Source organism: Pelodiscus sinensis, chromosome 1, assembly GCF_049634645.1.
Source record: "Pelodiscus sinensis isolate JC-2024 chromosome 1, ASM4963464v1, whole genome shotgun sequence".
In the NCBI taxonomy this organism is placed as follows: Eukaryota; Metazoa; Chordata; order Testudines; family Trionychidae; genus Pelodiscus; species Pelodiscus sinensis.
Genome location: NC_134711.1, coordinates 287343464 through 287366941, shown reverse-complemented (window position 1 = coordinate 287366941; position 23478 = coordinate 287343464). Strand labels below are relative to the sequence as shown.

The 23478-nt window shown below is 45.3% G+C and overlaps 1 protein-coding gene and 1 long non-coding RNA gene across 2 annotated transcripts in view; one reads left to right on the top strand and one right to left on the bottom strand.

Moving 5' to 3' along the window:
- LOC142826492 (uncharacterized) overlaps positions 1-17846 on the bottom strand; it is a 98899-nt gene extending 81053 nt beyond the window's left edge. The window contains exon 1 of the long non-coding RNA XR_012900661.1: positions 17436-17846. This is a non-coding gene — a long non-coding RNA (uncharacterized LOC142826492). The remainder of the gene's footprint in view (positions 1-17435) is intronic.
- Positions 1-23478, top strand: part of SIAH3 (siah E3 ubiquitin protein ligase family member 3) — a 75193-nt gene that overhangs the window by 24810 nt on the left and 26905 nt on the right. The window lies entirely within an intron of this gene.

Here is a 23478-nt window from a genome sequence, read left to right as displayed (position 1 = left end):
AGCAGAATGGTTGAAAGCGAGCAAGATTTTCTCCCAACTCATTGAATATGAGATCACCTGCTCATTTCCTATAGGGCTGTAACTAATATCCTTCCAGAAGTAATGACTTCATGCTGGAAGGGCATAACAAGTGGGGGTCTGCAGCAGTCTGTTTTGGGGCCGGTTCTGTTTAATATCTTCATCAACTATTTAGATGATGGCATAGAGAATATGCTTATTAAGTTTGCAGATGATACTAAGCTGGGAGGGATTGCAAGGGCTTTGGAGGATAGGGTCACAATTCAAAATGATCTGGACAAACTGGAGAAATGGCCTGAGGTAAATAGGATGAAGTTTAATAAGGAGAAATGAAAAGTACTCCACTTAGGGAGGAACAATCCGTTTCATGCAAACAGAATGGGAAGTGACTGTCTAGGAAGGAATACTGCAGAAGGTATCTAGCTGTCATAGTGGACCACAAGCAAAATCTGAGTCAACAGTGTGACGCTGTTGCAAAAAAAGCAAACATGATTCTGGGCTGCATTAACAGGAGTGTTGTGAGCAGAGCCGGCCAGAGACATTCGCGTGTCCCAGGCCCTGGGAGCACAGTGCCGCCCCCGGGAGTGCGACGCATGCGCGACCCCGCCCCCGGACGCACGGTGCATGTGTGGCACCACCCCAGGCGCGTGGATCATGCACGGTGCCACCCCCACCCAGTCTGGCAGCCTCGCGTGGTACCCCCTACAATGAGGCATCCTGGGTGGTAGCCCAGCTTGCCCGTACCTTGGGCAGGCTCTTGTTGTGAGCAAGACACAAGAAGTCATTCTTCCATTCTATTCTGCATTGATTAGGCCTCAATTGGAGTATTGTGTTGAGTTCTGAGTACCACATTTCAAGAAAGATGTGAAGAAACTGAAGAAGGTCCAGAGAAGAGCAACAAAGATGATTAAAGGTCTAAAAAACATGAACTATGAGGGAAGACTGAAGGAACTGGGCTTGTTTAATCTGGAAAAGAGAAGATTGAGAGGGGATATGATAACGGCTTTCAGGTATCTAAAAGGGTGTCATGGGGGAGGGAGTGGGAATTGTTCTCCTTGGCCTCTGATGATAGGACAAGAAGCAATGGGCTTAAACTGCAGCAAGGGAGGTTTAGGTTGGACATTAGGAAAAATTTCCTAACTGTCAAGGTGATTAAACACTGGAATAAATTTTCTAGGGAGGTTGTGGAATCTCCATCTCTAGATATTTAAGAGCAGGTTAGATAGACGTCTATCAGGTATGATCTAGATGGTTCTTGGTCTTACTGTGGGGGCAGAGGGTTGGACTTGATGACCTCTCGAGATCCCTTCTAGTTCTAGTATTCTATGATTCCATGACTGTGTATCTAGCAACTTGGTCGGAATTCACACTGGTGATCTAGCTGGGAAAAATTCCCTATCTATCACCAGTCCCTTGAGATATCTACCTCCTTTAGTCACTGTAGACAATATTTTACAGATTGTCCAGTGACTATATTTCAGAATTTCACCATTGCTCAGCTTTCCCTGCTCTATTGCTATTTCTGTGGTTAACAGCTGAAAAGGAGTGGGTGGAATGGACATAACTGGGTAGAATAACCCAGGCCTGCTTGCAGTGGTGCTATGTCTCCCTCTAGTGGCACCTAGCCCAACTGCTGCCTTGGCTAAGAGCCATATCGCTTTCTGTCAGTGTAGGAGGGACTTACAGACTAAGCTTCATGGGTCCCAGGTTTGACCAGTGATATCTGTTGGCATTGCAATAGTAAATGGGGATGATAGGATCATGGACAGAAAAGACCGATAACATTATCGGGCCTGGTGTAAGCCCACTGAAGCAAATGAGATTATACCTGGGATGAGTTTGGCCACTGTGGTCTTCCCAACATAGTAGCATACATCCTGTAATGTACCAACATGATACATACACAAATTCAATTCACATGCTAATGGACTCAATCATGATTTAAATTGGTGGGGACTCTATCACTGAAGGTGCTAACAACTTTCTGAGTGGTATCCTTCCTGTTTTAGCAATCTATTGATTTTGATCTTTATCTGCTTAAGTTTAGCACCCATTCTCCAGATACTTAAAGAAAAAACAGGAAGGGGGGTGGGAGACAAAGCATCATTCTCTTGCCCCCCCCCTTTTCGTTTCCTATTTATTTCGAATTTTCATATCCCCTACTCATAACTCTGGTCATCTGAAGAAGTGGGCTATGCCCACGAAAGCTCATGATACCATCTACATGTTTTGTTAGTCTATAAAGTGCTACCAGACCATTTGTTGTTTTTTTCTACATTTCGTAGGCAGCCTAAACTTCAGTGAAGTCAATGACAGTTAGGGTGCGCACTTCTCTTGCATCCATTTTCTGCATTTTCTATTTTGTTCATATGCAATGGCAAAACGTTTTATTTTCTCATTGTTCATGAACACATCACAAGCTGCCTGGCATAGCTTGTTTAGTAACAAAACCGGGAACTATTTATTTCAGGGGCTCTGCTAAGAAAACTTGTTGTAGTGTCCTTGGGTAAAATGAGAAATTGGCACTTGGGGATTAATTGTGTGGCATTTACCAGCTGCTGCAGTCCAATCCAATGAGACCAGAAGCCAGTTTGCAAATCAGACTTCCAAGAAATCCCTACCAGATCTGAAGAGGTGTGTGGGCGCAGGTTGGGATTGGGGGTTACTTTTTTCTCTTCAGTAAATCAGTCACTGAGCAAGAAAGATGTTTATATAACTACCTGTGATACACATACCTAGGGGGCACAGGGCCCAAGATAACTCCTTACCACAGGCCCCACCCTGACTCCACCGTTTCCCCCCCAAGTCCCATTCCTTCTCCACTCCCTTTCCATCCCCATTGCACCCATTACCTGAAGCCCACTCTCCCAAGCAGATGAGCTGGAGGGTTTACTGGGGGCCTGGTGTTGGGGCGGCAGCAGGTGTCACTCCCTCCTTCTCCTTCCCCCCTCCCCCCCACCCTCTACACTCACTACAGCAGCAGGAGCCAAAACATCCCAGCAGCCTGTTCTGCTTCTTTGCCCATCTCCCAGATCACCATGGCGGCAGGAAGCAGAGTGGCCCAGCCCACTCCCCTGATCCCTGCGTCTTTCGGGGGATTGGAGTGGGCCAGGGCGTCTGCTTCCCCCTGCTGCGATGAAGCAGAATGCAGCAGGTGATGGAGCAGAGCACAGGCAGTGAAGTGAAGAAGACTGCTGGGTCACTTTGACCCCTACTGCCGCCCCCCGCCAGGCCTCCCAAGTAATCCCCCAGGCTGCCCTGGGCCTTGCCAATGGCATGGTTGAGGTGGCTGCTGTAGGGTCTTCAGTGGCCACTTAGAACTGTCCAATGGATGGGACAGCTCTGGTGATACAGACACGAACCAGAACGGAAACTTCAGATTCAAACATTCCCAAATGCTAGGGAACATCTACATCTGAGTCTAAACTTTGCGTTTTGGGGCCATCTCCATTCAAAACCAAAATTAGGTTGGAAAAATATAAATCTTCTCCTGCCCAATCCCACTTGCCTTCTTCCTCCAGACTTGTAACCCATGTCTACAGCTGACCAAATCTTTGTGAAGATTATGAAGTGTTCAATTCAACTTCTCCCCCTCCAATGTCCATAATTTTTGTCCACCTCTGCCTCCCGTGGCACTTGTGAAATCCAACGAGAAGCAAAAGTGCCAAAAAACATGTTCTGCTCTGCACTAAAAAATGTGATCAGTTAAATGATGTCACTCAGGGATGTGAAAAATCATAGCCCCAAGCCCCAATAATTAAGCTGGCCTAAATTTTTATGTAGATAATGAGGTCAACAGAAGACATTTTCCATCAGCCTAGCTACTGCCTCCTGGAGAGGGATTAACAATGCCAACAAGAGAGCCCCTTCTGTCAGTTTAGTTAGTGTCTACATTTTAAGCACTACAGGAGCACGGCTGCAGCACTGCAGCTGTGCCACTGTAGTATTTCGTGTATAGACAAGCACCCCGGGTGTGTGCATACACCCAGTTCCATCAACCAATATTTTCCCCTCCTATTTGCATTCAACTCTCAATAAAACCACTCCACCTCCATAGCTCAGACTTCTGACCAGTCTTATATGGAACCTGTTTGTTGGGTGGTGACTTCTATTGGTTGTTGTTTTTTAGGTTTCTCCTGAATGATAGGAGCTGTTGTGCCCACCAGCTTCAGAGAGATTTTGTCTAATTCCGAGCACAATGCTCTGAATAAGCCTATTTTGCAGTAGCCTGAATCTAACAAATAAGGTGTGAACATCTGAATTTACAAAAAAAACCACCTTGGAATTACACATGCAGTGTGAAGTTAGACATGTCTACCTGAATAACTACAGGCATTTGTACTGGAGTTATGGAGTCCAGGAGAAAATGAGGGAGAGGGGTATAGAAAATCATTTCACAGGAAAAAAAACCCTGCACAATATAATCATTCTGAAGTAATTCTTTGCCTCTGTGTAACCCCTGGTGGCTTTCCCCCAGCCATGGGTTAGCTTTCCTCTATTTATTTTGTTATTTAAAGCTCTAATGAGATCAGGAGAAACCCTTCTCTCTCCTTTGCAGTCTAGTTTCCTTGGATCATGCAGATGTTTGTGGGGAAGGGATAATGATTTAAAAGCTCTAATTATGTTATATCTTGAAGCCTGTCATCTAAGCTGATTGTAATGTGATTTGGAAAGGAGTTTTACTTGGACAGGGCCAATTTATCTTAGCAAGGGAGGGGTAGAAGCACTGGCCTCAATGCTTAGCACTTGGAGTGGATATCTGTTGCAATGCTCCTCCCCATGTCAGAGATGTGTGGTACAACTACATCTTTTCTCTGCCTCCTTTATATTTATCTTGTGCCTTCCATAAGAGGATATGCCCCTGTCTGGAGACTGAAGCTGAGATTGCCCCAAACTGGCTAGGGTTATGGGGAAGATATGACCCAGATATACTGAGCACCGTAACCTCGGTGCTGCGGGGAGCAACTCTAAACCATAAGCATTAGGTAGTAACATAGCACATTTCTGTCAAGAGGTAGCAGAACCACAGAACTTTGTGTCCCTGTACATCTTATGCTTATGATGATACATGGATTCCAAAGTCAGAAGGGACCATTGTGATCTGACATCCCATACAACACAGGCCATAACACTTTTGCCCCTGAGGGAGTCTGGCACCCAAAGTTAAAAACCCTGGGCACAATTTTAAAACGCTGCATATTTTGTTTGTCATGCCAATTTCAAATTATTTTGGTAATTTATTTCAAAATGCCTGTCAGCAACTCTATTTGTAACAAGAGACTTAAAGAAACTCCCACGACAAGCCAAGTCCTCTCTCTCTACCCGTTTTCTTCCCCCTCTCCCGCAACAGCCCAGCCACAGGGAGAGCTGTCCATTCTAGACAGCCACACACCCCTTTCCCAAGATCCAGAGGGAGAGAAAGCCTGATTCTGAAAGCTGGATGCATGTAGTTTCCTACACACTGCTTCCTTCCTTTAGGGCACTCCAGGAACTGCACTTGCTTGGAACCCTCTAGCTTCTACTCCCCCGACCACCAGAAGGATCTATTTGCAAGTTAGGCCACATCTCCTAGTAGAGGCCAGCATCTCTGCAGCCCATTTCTACTAGGGGAAAAGGAAATTCTGCCCAGAATATTAATTGTGCACAAATTCTGCTTTGTGCAATGATGCAGAACTCTCCAGGATAAACTTCCCAAGAATACTTCCTAAAATATATTTAGAAAACATCCAGCTTTGATTTAAAAATTGTCTGCAATGAAGAATGGAGAATTGTCTGCATTGGAGAATAAACCATGACCCTTGGTAAATTCTTCCAGTGGTTATTAACTTCACTGTTAAATTTATACATTTCTCCTGGAATATGTTTTGCTTTAACTTCCAGCCATTGGAGTATGTTATACCTTCCTCTGCTAAATTAAAGAGCTCATTAGCAAGTATTTGTTTCCTATGGGTATGTCTACACTACAGCGTTAATTCGAACTAACTTAATTCGAATTAGTTAATTCGAACTAAGCTAATTCGAACCAGTGCATCTAGACTAAAAAATTAGTTCGAATTAGCGTTTTGCTAATTCGAACTAGCATGTCCACACTGAATGGACCCTGAACTGAGGTTAAGGATGGCCGGAAGCAGTGCCGGCAGGGCATCAGATTAGGACTTAGAGTGTGGAGCTGCTGCCTCAGGCTAGCCGAGGGCTGTGCTTAAAGGGACCCGACCCCCACCCCGGACAGACAGTTCTCAGGGGTTCCCCACTTGCAAAGCAGTCCTGGCTTGGAGTGCCCTGAGTGCCCACACTCGGCACATCACAGCACTTGGCCATCAGCCCGGCTGCACTTGCCGCAGGCTGCCATCCTGGGGCGGGGAGGGGGATCAATCAAGGGGCTTCAGGAGAGCTTCCACCCCGAGAAGCCCGCAGAGCCACCCCAGTCCTTCTTATCGGGGGCTCGTACCCCATTCCTCCCTCACCTCCTTCCACTTACCCCTCCCTAGCCCCCCTTCCTGATGTACAAAATAAAGGACACGTGTGTTCAAAAATAGAAACTCTCTTTATTGAACAAAACTCGGGGAGACTGGGAAAAGGAGGTGGGAGAGGGGAAGAGAGAGGGTGGGAGAGGGGAGGGCAACTAAAATGATCAGGGGTTTGGAACAGGTCCCATATGAAGAGAGGCTAAAGAGACTGGGACTTCTCAGCTTAGAAAAGAGGAGACTGAGGGGGGATATGATAGAGGTCTATAAAAGCATGAGTGGTGTGGAGAGGGTGCATAAAGAAAAGTTCTCCATTAGTTCCCATAATAGAAGGACTAGAGGACACCAAATGAAATGAATAGGTAGCAGGCTGCAAACGAATAACAGAAAGTTCTTCTTCACAAAGCAAATAGTCAACCTGTGGAACTCCTTGCTGAAGGAGGCTGTGAAGGCTAGAACTAGAACAGAGTTTAAAGAGAAGTTAGATAAAGTCATGGAGGTTGGGTCTGTGGAGTGCTATTAGCCAGGGGGTAGAAATGGTGTCCCTGGCCTCTGTTTGTGGAAGGCTGGAGATGGATGGCACAAGACAAATGGCTTGGTCATTGTCTTCGGTCCATCCCCTCCAGGGTCCCTAGTGTTGGCTGCTGTTGACAGACAGGCTACTGGGCTAAATGGACCTTTGGTCTGACCCAGTACAGCCATTCTAAGCTCAGGGCTCAGGGTCGGGGGTCTCAGTGGACCACCTTGATTTTCATGCACACCTGCTCCTGGGTGGCCAGGCTGGCAGCTATCCTGCCCTAGACGGCCACTTTCCTGTGCCCACTGCGGAGGTCGTGGATGAGGTCCACGATCTCTGCACTAGACCAGGCAGGCGCCCGCCTCTTGCGGACCCGGGCAGGCTCCCAGGAGCCGCCAGCCTGGTCCCGGGAAGAGGCGGAGGGCTGGGTGGCAGCGGGTGGCTGGCTCGAGCCGTGCCAGGTGCAGGGTCTGCTGGCTGGGTGCTGGCAGGCTTGCACCTGGCACGGGCACCATAGCGAGCCCGTGCCCCTTTAAGGGCTCTGGGGCCGGGAGGGGGGCAGACAAGTTTCCCTGGTGGTGCCCAGAGAGTCCACCAGGGAAAGCTGGGGAGGGCTAGCCTCCCACTAGTTCGAATTAAGTGGCTACACAGCCCTTAATTTGAACTAGCTAATTCAAACTAGGCGTTAGTCCTCGTAAAATGAGGTTTACCTAGTTTGAATTAAGCGCTCCGCTAGTTCAAATTAAGTTCGAACTAGCGGAGTGCTAGTGTAGCGCCTATCAAAGTTAATTCGAACTAACGTCCGTTAGTTCGAATTAACTTTGTAGTGTAGACATACCCTATGTAATTACCCTTTAACCTGCTCTTTAAGTTACATAGAGCTTTTTGAGTTTATCACTAAAAGGCATGTTTCCTAATCTTTTAATCGTTGTTGGGGCTCATCTCCGAAGCCTCTTCAATTTGTCAATATCCTTCTTGAATTGTTTATTTCAACAGTGTTTTCCAAAGACAGAGGTAAAATAACTTCTATTCCTACTCCAGGTTCCCCTTTATGCATTCCTGACATTAACCCTTTTAGCCCGGGTGCACTTGGAATTCATGTTCAGCTGATTATCCACCACAACCTCCAAATCTTTGTCAGAGTTATAGATTCCCAGCTAGCCTGTATATAGGGCCTACATTCTATATTTAGCTATATTAAAGCACTTAGGGTATGTCTACACTGCATCCCTAGTTTGAACTAGGGATGCAAATGGAACAATCGAACTAGTTAATGAAGCGGGGATTTAAATATCCCGCGCTCCATTAACATGATCTCGCCGGCGCGCTAGTTCGAATCACAGCTGATTCGAACCAGGAAGTGCGTGCCGGGACGCGTTAGTTCGGACTAAAGCCCTTAGTCCGAACTAATGTTACTCCTCAAAAAAATCAGCTGTGATTCGAACTAGCGCGCCGGCGAGATCATGTTAATGGAGCGCGGGATATTTAAATCCCTGCTTCATTAACCAGTTCGATTGTCTCCATTTGCATCCCTAGTTCGAACTAGGGATGCAGTGTAGACATCCCCTTATTGTTGGCTAGTGCACCTCTTAGCAAGTGATCCAGAGCACTCTGCTGTGACCAATCCTCTTTGTTATTTAACACTCCTCCAATTCTGGAGTCTTCTGTAAATTTTAAGTGATCATTTTTATCACTGAACAGCACCACTTCTGAGGGCAGTAGTAGGGAGAGGCAGTCCAAAATGGCACTGTTGTTACATGTTTCTTGCATATTCAGTAGGGATTTCTCCCTTCTTCCTATCTCCTTTCCTTACCAATGTTAAGGTATTCTTCTGTAGCTTACTATAATTATGATTTTACTCCATTGCCTTACAAATTAATTCAGTGCCATGGCCCTCTTGCAGTCAGATATTCCATCCAAAACTTTCCAGAAGCTGATATTTATGTTTCTATGATTGGCTGTTGTCATTATGGACAAAATTCTCCCTTTCATTCTACTTCCAGTTCCACAAAACGTATGGGTTACTAAAGTTTATCTACACCAAAGTTTATAGACTTCAAGCCTCATGCTAACTGCTAAAGTCAATGTCTAAAAGAACACAAGTCTGTAGGTTCCTTGCACTATTGCTGAATATACTAAAGTAGAACATAATGCAAAGCAAAGAATATGGAAGTAATTTAGCCCCCTGGACTACAATTACCAGTCCCCAACTTGTCCAGAGAAGACTCATATTTTTGGTGACAATACACATTCATAGAAAGTCATTTCATTAACAAAAAATTATATACAAACCCCAGGAAACTCCACTGGAGATAACAAGCATTTACATCCAAACACTGTACTGCCCAGCTCAAGCAGTAAAATAAATTAACTACAGAAGGATTGTAATTACAAGTGATTATAAGTAATGAGGCATAAAAGTCAAAATTGGTTACAGATAAAAATGAAAATATCTAATTTAACAAGCTTAGTGAACTTAAAACAAAAAGCTCTCTCACCACATGTTCTAGCCATGACCCCATCCCTGTGTAAGCGGGGGAATGGTCCCGCTAGTGTGGGGAAACTTTCCTAGCCTCTATACTACCCCAGTGAAATGGACCAGAGAAAGGATCTGAGTCCCCACTCCCGCTTCCTTTACCTCACGGACTCCCTGACCCTGAGAGCTCCCCTACCACTCTGAGTAGCAGAGTCCTTGAAATCCCAACAAGACTGGGCCCAGGTTTTCTGGGGCTTAATCCCCGACCTTGTAGTCACTTCAGGCAAGGGCTAAGGTATCCCCACTCCGGGGTGCTTTCTTCACACTGGATGCTTTCTTGATCCAGTGATCATTACATATAGCTCAAAGTAAATACAATTTATTAAACAGCAACTGATTGAAAAGAAAAGAATAAGGAAGAAACGAGAAAGGTTAAAAGAGAGCACACAGTCCTGCTCTGTAGCACGGGGACATCACAAACAGTGGTTTGCAGAGTATAAGGACAGTTCAGTCTGTTCCTTATAGGTCCCAGGGCTCTCAGGCTCTGGCTGTGCTGCGGGGGGGGGGGGGGGGGCTGCAAGTTGGACATGCTTGCTCTGGCAGTGACCACACGACTTCAGGCTCTATGTGACAGAACCCCTCTCCCAGTTGGAGTTACAATCCCTTTCCAAGTCTGGCCTGCAGGGCCTCTTGGCTGGTGGCGTCTCCCTGCCCAGAGCCTCTTTTCCCCCCTTTGCTGGTCCCAGCTGCTCACTACCCCCAGCTCCAAACTATGCTGCTTTGCCAGCCTCCAGCTTCTTGTGTTGGTTCTCTGACCTCTTTGGCTTTGGTCACTGCAGGTCTGCTCCTCAGCGCAGCTTGCACTCCTTGGATTGTGTGTGTCTGGCTCTGTCGCTGCAGGTCTGCCTGTCAGCACAGCCTGGACCCCTTGCTAATCTTCTTAGCTCTCTCTCCCCCTTTGACTCATATCCAGAAAATCCCAGCTCACAGGGAGGATAGGACCAAGCCTCCTAATTCCCACACTGGCCTGTCCAACCTGTCAATCAGGCTGGCCTGGAGTGTTGGTCTCTTCCCATTGTCCCTCGGGAGACAATTTCTCATGGAAATTTCTCGTATCCTGATTTCTCATGGACCCTTCCTCTTTTGGTACTGGGAGCTGGCCAACCAAAAACTCACTGAGTTTTAGTAAGGGGTTAATAGTCCTCTTACACCTCTACAATGATGCTTCTTTTGTCTTTCAAGTGTTGCTGATTCCATGAATTGATATGAAGGGAGACAATCTCTGGGGAGGTCTCAGTTTCTTATAGAAATTCTCTTCTTTGAAAATCAGCTCCAGCTGAGGTTCAGGCAACAAGTATGTGGGATTGAAACTTCCATTCCAATATGTAAATATTTCTCTCTCACCCTTTTTCCTGCCAAAGAATGGCTGCCTCACCAGATGCTAGTCCATTTGTTTGTTGTTGACTTTTGACTGAGGAACTGGCTTGTGCCTGCTCTTTGAAATTTGGAGTAGGTCTCAGCAATGTTAAAAAGTCTGTCACAACTTTACATACAGTGTTGCCCCACATTTTACCAGGACAATAATGATCAGCACAATATAAACTTTCAAATGACACTTCAAAAGGCATGGATTTTGTTCAAAACCCTTTATGGTTTTGTAAAAAGGTTGAACCTAGGGATACAGACGCACAGTAGAATAGACCATCCCTCTTTTTGTCCACCAGCCTGACTTGGCTTCCAATACTAATTCTGGTTCACTTATTCCAATATCATGCTTTTCTTACTTACTAAGCATGATTTTAATGTAATGACACAAGCTGGTGGGGGCAAATTCAGTCTGTCTTCCTTTTGTACCTCCCCCCCAATGTTTGTAGTTTTAGGTTATTGTGATTAGATGTGTCTCATCCACAGGATTGATTGGGGTGGCCACCTCAGGCTTCAAACTTTGGAGGAGCCCTGTGGTAGCCACCTGAGCCATCCTATTGATGGGATCCTGGCATGGGGCAGCATCAGGGATCACTCCCCCTGCTACTCACCACAGTAGCGGGAGCCAGAGCAACCCAGCAGTCTGCTTTGCTCTTCCCCGGTTCCCTCTCCCAGCCTGGCCCCAATGTCTCCACTTCCCACTGCTGCAGTGAAGCAGAGTGCAGGCTGGGAGAGGGCAGTGGGGAAAAAGCAGAGCTGGCTGCTGAGTCCCTCTGGCTCCCATTGCTGTGGTGAGTGTGTGTAGGGGGAGGACAAGCCCGGCTGCTGCCTTGCACCAAACCCCCCAATTATCCTGCAGCTCACATCGTTCAGGGGAGACGGCTTTGGGCAAGGGGGTGGAGCAGGGACAGGGCTTCAGAGAAGGGGTGGAGAGGGCTGGGGCAGAGGCAGAATAGAGGTAGAAGCTGCCATTTGAGAGTTGCCTGGGCCCCGTGCCCCATGCCTAGAACACTGTGGGATGGGGTTGCCCCAGGCCTAGTGCCCCCCTCAGGATGTCCCTGATTGAGATACACTATTGGTAAGTTCCTAAGCTAGATTTGTAGACCCAGTTTTGGGAATAGTGATCAGTTCCTCTTTACTTGTCAAGATGAGTCCAAATACAGAATTCCCCCATGCAGGAAGCAAAACTTTAAGAGTTAGGAAACTGTCTTCTGTAACAGGAAATCCTGATGTTTTAGTACTGTCTGCATGAGATCTCCAGCATATCGCTCAAGTCAAAATGCCCCATGATCACAGCTCTCCCCCCGCTTCCCCACCACATTATGGCTAAGTGCTTAAAGTGATTAATAAAGCCTGACACTTCAGCTTCACATAGTCTTAAAACTAACAAGCTCTAAGACTTTGTCAAGTTCCAGGGAGCCGCTGTAAAATAATTTAGCCAAAATATCCTCGAAGAACAATCAGTGATGTTCAGCTAAAGGGCTGGAGTTTAATTACTGACACCACCAACAGGGAACTGAAACTGTAGTGGGTGACAAATTGAACTGATCACAGTGTGCCATGCATTGAAAGATGGTTCTTCTAAGCCATCTCTTACAGACAGAGGAGGAATAATTGGGAGGGAGAAACATGAAGGGCTGACTTGTGTTCTGGCAGTAGAAGAGAGAGGACATTGGGAGAATGCTTGTGTAACCAGCAGGAGTAAGGGCAACAGAAGCTGGGCTCACTTAATGGTTGTTAAGACCATGGAGATCCTTAGCTAAAGGATGTTACATGAGAATTAAAAAAAAAAAAAAATCAGCTCACCTGAATTTGAACTCAACAAGTTTACTCTGCTGGACACCCATTGGTTTGATTCTCACTGCTGTGGGTCAGTTTTGGGCTTTTGCCCCTGTGAAAAATTGATTTAATACATAGACATTTTGGTCTGCCAGCCTTTTACACATGCTGTGCAGTCATGTTGTACAGGTAAAAGTAGCTGCAGAAGTCAGATGAATGGGATCTCCTTGACTAATGCACTTTCTGTATTTCTGCATCAGCATGACTGAGCTTAGACAAGTGTTTCTTAAACTTTTTAAGACCGAGGAACACCAAACAATGTTTTTTATGGGGAACACCAAGGATTGTTTTTTTTTTTTTAAACAAAAGGGAAGTTAGAGGAAAAAATGTCGCCTGCCCCTTTAAGGATGGCCATTTTGAAGTCTGTTGTTCTCCGCAGCACACCTCCAATTGTCTCACAGCACACTGGTATGCTGTGGAACACAGTTTAAGAAACACTGGCTTAGACCCTGAGCTAAGGTACTTGCAGTTTGGTGGCACAGCACACACACATTTTAGAAGTGAGCTATTACAGTAATATTTGAGTAACATATGCAGAAGGCCAGATTCTGCACCTCACATGGAATAGCACCTCAGTGAGTAATCCCAATGAACAGCATTGACCTCTGTGGGAATACCCTGGAGCAAAGTGATATACAGGCAGAGTAAGCGTAGCAGAAACTAGCACTGCATTAGTAAGAGGAAGGGCAGAGTAAGAGGTTCAGTCTGGTGTTTACAAAGCCATATTGTTTGTAGTTTTTAGAGGCAAGTACTTTGTGGCCTTCCATGGCCAGAACAGTTGCAGTGTCTCACCTTTACTGCATGGGATGGGAACAGGTAATGGAGAACTAGAACAAGGGGACCACACACTTGTGGGCTACACTGGCCTTCTGTAGTGCAGGGAGTATGGGTAGGCCCATTTATGGCATGATGTCTTAGACTAACACACAGGAGAAGAGAGAGGCCATGTCTAGTTCTCCATTCCTCATACTGCTCATGATTGACAAGCAGCCATAGTCTGGCTGCAGATGAATTATAGCAGGCTGAGGATTCCATCCCACTTTTTGAATCAATGTTTCTAGACTCTTTACTTAATCTGTGCATGATTGCCCATTTGCCCCTCCAAGAGTTAATCATTTCACCCTTCAGGTCAGTGCCAGGACAGTAGCTGTCCTATGATTTATAGATGGAGAGGACTGCATGTACGGGCGCTCTGAGTGGTCTCACACTTTGTAGGAGACAGATAGCTGCATCCCAAAATGTGATGGATGGTGTTATAAGAACTCCTTTACATTTCTAGGAGTATGACTTGGTAGGGACTGAGGGACAGTTTTTTAAAGGTATATAGGCAACTGAAGGTGCTGATAGGCGTGTAGTAGATTTTCAAAAGTGCCTGGGAACCTAATTCCCATTATTTCAATGGGAATCAGACACGTCAATGCCTAGGTGGGATTATTACAAGCACCATCAGGTACCTGAACACCTTTTACCATCTGGTTCAGAGTGTCCATCAAATCCACATTTTCCATTTGCCCTAGTGTGAGTGGACATCCATAAGCGGAGACCTCAGAAAGGAAGCTCTTGCTATTAGTCTGTTGTCAGAACATCTTAAAACTAGACAATCAGAACAGACATTCACCCAGGGATTGTCTAGTGGAGAAGGCAACAGAAAGATTGGTCACAAAAACCCCTGGCTTCCTGTCTTCTTACATTATCCATTCTTACAGTGTCAGACACTTGCCAAGGGCACCCAGGGTAACATCCACATGCCTGAGCATGAGGAAATCTTGTGTGCATCTGCTGTGGATCAGTTCTCTGAAGCCACCGGCCTCTGGAAACACAAACACTATCATCTAAGCTTGTGTGAGCTTCACACTCTGTGCAGGCTACCAATAGGCACACACCACTCTCTGAATCCTTTGAGTGTTCCCTCTAGTTCCTAGCCCAGGAGAGGGCAAACTTTCTGGACTAAGGGCCATGTCAGAGTATGGAGAGCCAGGAGTGCTCACAAAAGTGAGGGTTTGGGGTGCAGGAGGAAGTGCAGGTCTAGGGTAGGGCTGGGGATGAGAAGTCTGGGGTAGGGTTGCCAAAATCTGACTAAAGCTATTCCAGGAGCTTCCTCCCACACACGACAGGATGTCATTTTCTTTAAATAGCCTATTAAAATTTTTCATGAGTACTTTCAATAGTCACCAGAAAATTGATGACAATTCCAGGAGACTCTAGGCCAATCATGGAAGGCTGGCAACCCTAGTTTAGGATGCAGGAGGGGGACTCCAGGCTAGGATTGAGGGGTTTGGAGGATAGGAGGAGTATCAAGGCTGCAGTATGGGGAGGCTCCAGTGTTTAGGCTCCAGGTGCCACTTACTTCAAGCGGCTCACAGAAGCAGTGGCACATCCTTCCCTCCACCCCCCGGCTCCTACATGGAGGTTATGGAAGGTGGCTCTGCTCACTGCTCCATCTGCAGGGGTACCACCCCCACAGCTCCCACTGGCTGTTATGGGAATTGTGGGGGCAGTGCTTGAGGTATGGCAGCACACAGCCCCTGGACTGCCCTATGGTGGAGATATCCTGCTCTTTCCGGGAGCCATGCAGAACTATGACATTCGCGGAACAGATCAGGCTCCTAACCCCACTCCCCAGCAGCGGCTTGAGGGACTGATTAAAATAATGGATGGGCCGGATGCAGCCCGCAGGCCATAGTTTGCTCACTTCTGGTTTAACCCCTTATCCACTGAACACTCAATTACCAGGCCTGCTGGTTCCACAGCTTACTACTTATGCTTCAGAACTTGTCTCTGCTTGTCTCAGCACTTACATATAGCCATAGTGAAAACAAAAATAACTTAATAGATTCAGATGATTGTGAATAAAAAAGTTGTAGGAAAAAAAGGGGTTGTCTAGATCATAACAGGTTTGTAGAGACAAAGCAAAATAACCAGTACAACACAGGCTTTTATTAGAAACTTTGTACATACAAGACCCAGAGGATTACTTTAACCCTTATAAACACTTTATGCCCAGTGCCAGTGGACATCAAAAGATTGCTGAATTAGTGCCAAGTGATGTAAACCCACACTGTGCTGCCTACAAGCACTGCCCCACACAGCTCCCATTGGCTGCATTTCCTGGACAATGGGAGCTGTGGAGTCCGTTCTTGGAATGGGGCAACAGCATGCACAGAAACATCCCCAGGTGCCACAGGGATGGTGCCAGCTGTTTCCAGAACTAGTGTGGAGCACGGGTGGGCAGGAAACCTGCCTTAGTCTGGATGTGATGCTGGCAGAAATGGCCAGGGGCTCTGGACCCTTTTAAATTGCATAGGCCCCTGGGCAGTTTTCCCCTCTGCCTCCTTGCAGTCAGAAGGGCTGTGTGAAGCAGTGGCTCTCAACCTTTCCAGACTATTGTATGCCTTTCAGGAATCTGTTTTGTCTTGTGTACCCTCAAGTTTCACCTCACTTAAAAACAACTTGCATACAAATCAGACAAATTATACAAAAAAAAACATGTCACAACATGTTATTACTAACAAATTGCTTGCCTTTCATTTCTGCCACAATTATAAATCAATTGCAATATAAATAATGTACTTAACATTTCAGTGTATAATATAGAAAGCAGTATAAACAAGTCGTTATCTGTATGAAATTTTAGTTTGTACTGTCTCCACTAGAGCTATTTATGTAGCCTGTTGTAAAGCTAGGTACCTATCTAGATGTGTTGATGTACCCCTGAGGGTACACATACCCTGCTTGAGAATCAGAGATGCAAAGGACACCAGCACAAGCCTTTTGGAGAAACTTCAGTCTTGTTATCTGAGCTCAGCTAGATCCAATATCTTGAGGTTTGATCAAGAATGAGTCAGTGACCTTCACATAGGCTAACAAGAAACAGGAGTGGGGAAATCAGCCTACAGGAAAAGGCAGGAGAATTAGCACCCTGCATCATGCTGGATATGCACACATACACGCTGAATTGCATGTAACCCCAGGCTAGTACTAGACTGATGTAGGGGACATCCAGCCTCCTTCACGTGGAAGTAAACAAAGGACTCAAAGTGCAGAACTTTGCAGCATGAGGCTGTAGCTCACTCAGGGTGTGTCTAGACTACATGCCTCCTTCGACGGAGGCATGTAGATTAGCGAGATCGGAAGAGGGAAATGAAGCCGCGATTAAAATAATCGCGGCTTCATTTAAATTTAAATGGCTGCCCCGATCTGCCGATCAGCTGTTTGTCGGCAGATCGGGGGAGTCTGGACGCGATGCCCCGACAAAGAAGCCTTTCTTCATCGACACAGGTAAGCCTCGTGAAACCAGGTTTACCTGTGTCGATGAAGAAAGGCTTCTTTGTCGGGGCATCGCGTCCAGACTCCCCCGATCTGCCGACAAACAGCTGATCGGCAGATCGGGGCAGCCATTTAAATTTAAATGAAGCCGCGATTATTTTAATCGCGGCTTCATTTCCCTCTTCCGATCTGGCTAATCTACATGCCTCCGTCGAAGGAGGCATGTAGTCTAGACACACCCTCAGAGACATTTAATCTGAGCCATGTTTAATGATTTTGTATTGTTTCCCCTACTAAGCTTGCTTTTGTTTAAGATGTTCTAAATCTGGAATTAGGGTCTTGCCTTTGTGGCTTTTTCCTCTCAGGCATTATATGAGCAATCAGGAGGGAAAACTTTAAACACAGATACATGACAGGGTGCTCTACTCACCTGAGGTATGGCACCTCCTCCTGGTTATCCAGGGGAAACAGCTCACAAGGTCAACACCCCTTCCTACAGCCACACACTCTGTCTCCACAGCTCTTAGTGGGTTGGCAGCACCTCTCTGCCTCCACAAGCTACTGCTGCCACTTCTCCCTTCAGCAATCTGAGGCAGTCTTCTTCCCATTCACTGCCACACAATACACTCCCTCAGTGGTTGCCAGGGGAACCCATGCCCACCCTCTACTCCAGGTTCTGGCTCAGGGATCCTCTAGCCAGTAATCAAGGGCCATTCTCTCCTAGACCTTACTGCTTTTTGCTGATCCAAGCCGAGCCTTCCTGGTTAGCCACCTTCTGAGCTTGCCGGTCATACCACCCATCTCCTGGGGAGCAACTACACACTTTCCCCTCAGAGCTGCTTTCTCCTGCCAAATTTCTGCCTTTATAGTTCCTGCTCATCTCCTTCTGCATCAGCTGGACTTCCTCATTCAATTAGGGGATTGCTTAGCCAGTTGGTTCTTCTCAGCTGTGGCCTGTTGGTTAATTAACCCCTTCTTAGGCTATATTAACCCTTTGAGTGTAAGTATGGGCTGAACACCCTCTCTCACCAGGTCAAAAGTGAGGCTCCCTAAGAAATGCTGTGACCATGCTGACTATAGTCAGTCTGAGAACTTTGAAGGTGGTAGGATTCACTTATGAAACCAAAAGGTTACTAACGAGATCCTTGCATGCTGTAAACAGGTTGTATTCACTTCAGTGGAGCTATGTTGACTTTCAGCAGCATAGACTTTGGCTTTCCATTTGCTCATTGTTCATATATCAGTCCATTTTCAAACTATCTGCTATGTCTATAGTTGGATTTTTTTTACAGTGACATGATCACAGAGGTAATATATAGCTCCAGCAAATAATTATGGTTCTGGCTTTTTAGCTTCCAATCATTTTCCTCGAACCAGGTTTTTTAATTTGTATAAGAAATTGGAGTAAAATATTATGTCACATAAGCCCAGTTGGGTGTATTTACTGCCACTGAATCCAAACCTTCACCTGTCTGTATTTGTGCTGTTCCAGTTCGGAAATACAACTACAAGCCAAATTTACTAGCGATACCCCTGCTCTGTAGCACAATTTGGTATCAGGAGACAAATGACATATAAGAAAAGTAATTCAGTCCAACACCAGATTAATTCTCTGCAACTAAAACTGATTGTTCACATAAATCTCACTCTGCTTTTAAGCTAGGACATAACCTCATCCTAATTGATATTTCCTGCTCAAAGACAAAGAAATCAATTAAAGCCCCTCTAGTTTTTTGCAATGAATTTTTTTTTGTGTGCGAATGAGGTTTTTTTAAAAAAACTCTTGACCTGGCCAATCATATCCCTCTGCCCTTTTCAAAATAGTTTTGGTGCCAGTAGCAGTAATGTATCAAGAATTCTCTCAGGTGCCAGGCTAAGCTGAATTCCCTTGCTTTATCTCCAGAAATGCATCACTATTTCAAAATACACATAGGTAGGACTCCCCCCAGTTGCCGTGTGATAGTGGTGCAGATTCTTCTTGCCAATCTTAAATAATGGCATATTCAGAAAGAGGATTGAGAGAATCAGGAATGTGCCTGTATGTAGGTGCCAACATTTCATACTTTTTTTTTTGGTGGATTATAACCTGTTTTTGGACATGAACTCCTTTCAGATCCATGCCTCTTATGACCCTCTCAGCCCTCAAACAACAGGAGGATGAAAGCAATACCCCCCCCCCCCCCTCCACCCACCCCAGATAATTACCAATCTCTTCTTGCTGTGGTGCATCACCACAAGATGTTCATCACTTAAGATCAAAACTTGTGATGGCAGCCATGAAAACTGGTGAGCTTTCCACCCCTGTTTTGATCTTTAATCATTGTCCACGCTGGTGGTCTCTTAAGGCTGGAATTTAGGCACCTAGGTTGGGAAAGAAGCTTATTCTACCACTGGATCTTAGCTGGATGTACATCAGCATAAGACTATATAATGAGGTGCAGCACCAGGCCCTGGTTTGGATTTCAGTCTCTAGGATTGTCAACGAAGAGCTTTCACAAATACAGTGTATTACAATTACTAAAAATTCAAAACTGTCTGAGAGAAAGAAGGAGAGGTTCATGTTGAGACATGAAATGTGGCCGTACTGCAGGTTTAGCACTGACTTAACATACTTTATAATACATATTGATTCTTCTTTCTACAATTTATGTGCATAGTATATCTAATAGGAGAATCACATTGATTTCAAGGGCGCTTTGCATAGTATTCTAACTGTTCCATTGACAGTGAAGTCAAATCCCCAGTGCCCTTTTATGTCAACAGAAGGGGTAAAATACAATTTATGAATCGAAATGGTTCCAGAAAAGCTGCCAAAACCATGCACGATTGACAAAAGAAAGGGTTTTTTTTTAATAGGAAGGCAAATATAACAATCAGTTGAACATAATACACTGGAAGACAAGGCTTTCTTGGGTAAGGCTTATTATTCCCTCCCCACATACACACACATAAAACTTAATGTTTAGGGAAAGTGCCAGAATGGAAGCCCTACAGTCTGTAGATCTTTATTTACCCACTGACTTGTACAGCATGGACAGCTAAAGTCAAGCTACATGCTTCCCCCATCTGCCCCATTCTCATGACACCCAGGCCAGTCAGATGGGAGCAAACTTTGGCCACTACTGGCCAACGGTAGATTTGCTCTAGTGCAGGAGAGGTGAAAGGCTGTTGTCTGCTATTACCTGCCCCTGAGATTTCCAGGTCCCCTATGCAAGGCTTGCTTGTAACTCGCCGCCTGTGTTTCAGTCCTCTACCACATGCAATATGAAAGACCATCTGCCGATAAGAAAACACTACAATAATACCCCAAGCACAAGAATGACAGAATGATTTAGGAAGGAAGTTGCTGTGGCTTTATCTTTAGCTCTAGATCATTTAAGTTGCCCCAGATGTTGTTCTACCACCATAGTCTGATGTCCAGCTGCCCCTATCTTTGCGTCCTATATTCCTGTAACTAAACTCACCTGTCTAATGTGAACAGCCACAATCTCAAGCAGCAGGGTTTCTGGAAATGAAAATATGTGTAGCAAAGAACTCTGCTTTGGGAGACACAAGCGTGCACTGACACTTTTTCATGTCAAAATATTACGAGGTGGTTGTGGCTTTGTACTCACCCTACCCAATACTCCACCTTATATATTACTGTACAATTGTTGCTTGAAAATCCTATCACGCCTTTGGAGCTTTGATTTCTCAGGCTGAAGCAGTCACTCTCCCTTAGCCATTTCAGTATCCAGGAATGGGGGGAGAGGATTCTAAAATAGTGATTTTTCTCGCCTCACCCCTTTATTGGCCTTTATATTTTATATGACCATCCTAATTCTGCTATTTTGCTTGGCACCTGGCCCTCACAGGGATGGGTGTTTATATTAGAGATGGGAACAGATTTCTCCTACTTGGTGTTTGACATTGCATCACTGTGAGTGGAGAGGAAAACAATAAGTGGAGGAAGATGTGGTGTGATATGACTATATCTTCAAAACACAGAGACCCCACATTTCTAAAAGGCTCAGGTCTTGGTTTATTTACACCACTGTAATATCATTAATGTGTGTTACTCCTGGCTTGCACCAATGTTGCTGAGATCACTATCACGCCAGTAAGTATTTAATATAGCACCACTGAAAACTCTTACTTTGAATTATCTATGGTCACTTTAACCTAGAGTTGATTCAGCTCCTGTTCATCTTTTCTACTGCTGCAGGATGCTGTTACAATAAATGGCCCTGGAGTGAAAGGAAGGGGGAGATGTGGGCCTGATTTTTCCAATTACTTAATGTATCCTCAGTATCAATGCCTATGTAATATCTGTTACCGATCAATACCTGGAAAATCTCAGAGAGCTGGAGTAAGACCAAAGGTGGCAGTGCACCTCCCCTTTGCAGGCCTCCATGCAACTAGGAACCTGAAACAAAGGACAAGTAGACTCACAAAAGCTGCAAAATGGAAATACAAGTCCTTTGTGACCTGCAGGTCCAGCTTTGCAAAGCTGCTTTCACAGCCTTGGGTCAGGAGAGGTTAAATCCCACAAAAGAAACAAAGAGAGGAAACCTTAAAAAGACCTGAAAGGCAGCCTGTGTGATGAAGATGTTAGATGGGGATTGGGGAGAGTATCGTCTCCAAACCTGCACTAACAACAGTAGCCACAAAAGCATCAGCATCTGACTGTGCTGACTCCCCTTCCGCAGTCATTACACTCATGCAAAAGGGGTGCAAAGCAGGTGTACTCTCTCCTGAGCCAGATATTAAGCTTTACATGAATCAATGTCAATGGAGCTTTATCAATTTACACTGACAGATTTATTTGGCCCTGCCATTCTGATTTGGTACCATTTTATATCCATGTTGTGCTATCTTTGCATTGGTGTACATGATCACACAAGGGGCAGGACAGACTCAGGTCCCCCTATTTAGAGATACCGCTTGGCTTGAAGGCTCTAAATCCAAAGCAGATTACATACTGGGGCCCACACTATAGCTAGCTTTGTATGGCTGTAAATTCCCACCTTGCCCAACCCTGCTTGGGCAGGGGGCATCATGCTGGTCTTTGCCTTCTCTGAGCACAAAGGAGCATTAATGGTGTCAGTAGTGGGATACATTGCAGAGGAGACAAAGCCAGACAAAGCTCTGCCATGCTTCCACATCAGGTGGGTGGTGGAGGTGGGTACAGTACAGCTCCAGGAAAGTAGTGTACTTATCCTACTAGGATGTTCTGCCACCTACACATGTGGTGCACACCTGCAGGAACTGCGAGTGGCATGATAGGCTTCTGGACCTTACCTACCCCTCTATCACTTGAAAGCAAGGAACAGTCAGTTCTGTATTAAAATATTAAGGCTAGATTCTGGCACCCTTAGATATGTGTTGTACCTTAGTTTGTATGTGGTCCCAGAGCTGCTGGCAGAGTAAAGTACTAATTCAGCCTAAGTCAAGACAGCAGAATGGATGAATAAGCCATGAAGTGCTTCAATAATTTTAAAGCTGTAAGAAATATTTCTTTTTCAGTACCAAGAATACCTTTTAAAGTGCAATTTTGTCACTTGGCAGCAGAGACCTGGTTTGCAATCAGACTCAGGCAATGGGCACAGGAGTCCAAGTTAACTGCTGTTGTCGGAAATGAATTGGCCTATCAGTTTAAGTTCTTTTGATTCAAAAACACCTTGCGGTGTGCAATTTAGCGGTGTGCAGTCATGGAGGGGAATGGTGAAGCAATAGACAAGAGTACTTATCTGTATATATGAAGACTAATTCTAGTACTGAAATGCATCACTGTTATATTACACTTCCAGGTAGTAATGCAAAGACACCGAAGCGAGAGGTAAGTCCTGCTAGGTTAATGTAACTAAGGTTAAGGTTCAAGGTCTTGTTCTTAGCTTTGCTATGTGTTGTGCTAGAGTAAGTCTCTCATAAAGACAATCTCTCATTATTAAGTCAAGTCTTGTGACAGCCATGCTAGGGCCCTTAATTTCTTCTGTTAAAACCAACAAATGAGATAACTCAAATGTTATTGCTAATAGGTACAGTAATTCCTCATTTAACACTATAGATGCGTTTCTGAAAATGTTTGTGCTAAGCGAAAACCTTCTATGTGGGGTCAATTTTCCCATTAAAAATAATGGAAAAGGTGGGGGTTGCATTTCAGGTGGTGGTGGTGAAGTCAATTTTTTGTTGGTGCTGGGTCGTCAAAGTCAACGTTAGATATCTAGCAACACGAGTCGCCGCGGTTTGTTAAAACACAAATATAAACACGTGAGTGAGTGGAGGAGCGCTGTGACCATGTGTATTCATCTGCTCATGTTTTCACCAACTTATACCACTGCGTGAAGTAGTCCGCCTAAAAAAAAATCATGCTATTGCAAAAACATGTTAAGTGTGCGTGTGTTAAATGAGTAATTACTGTATCATGGATCAGTATGGATCACTCATTTGTTCTATATGGTTCACATGAAGGACTGAGATGAGAATTTGTCCTG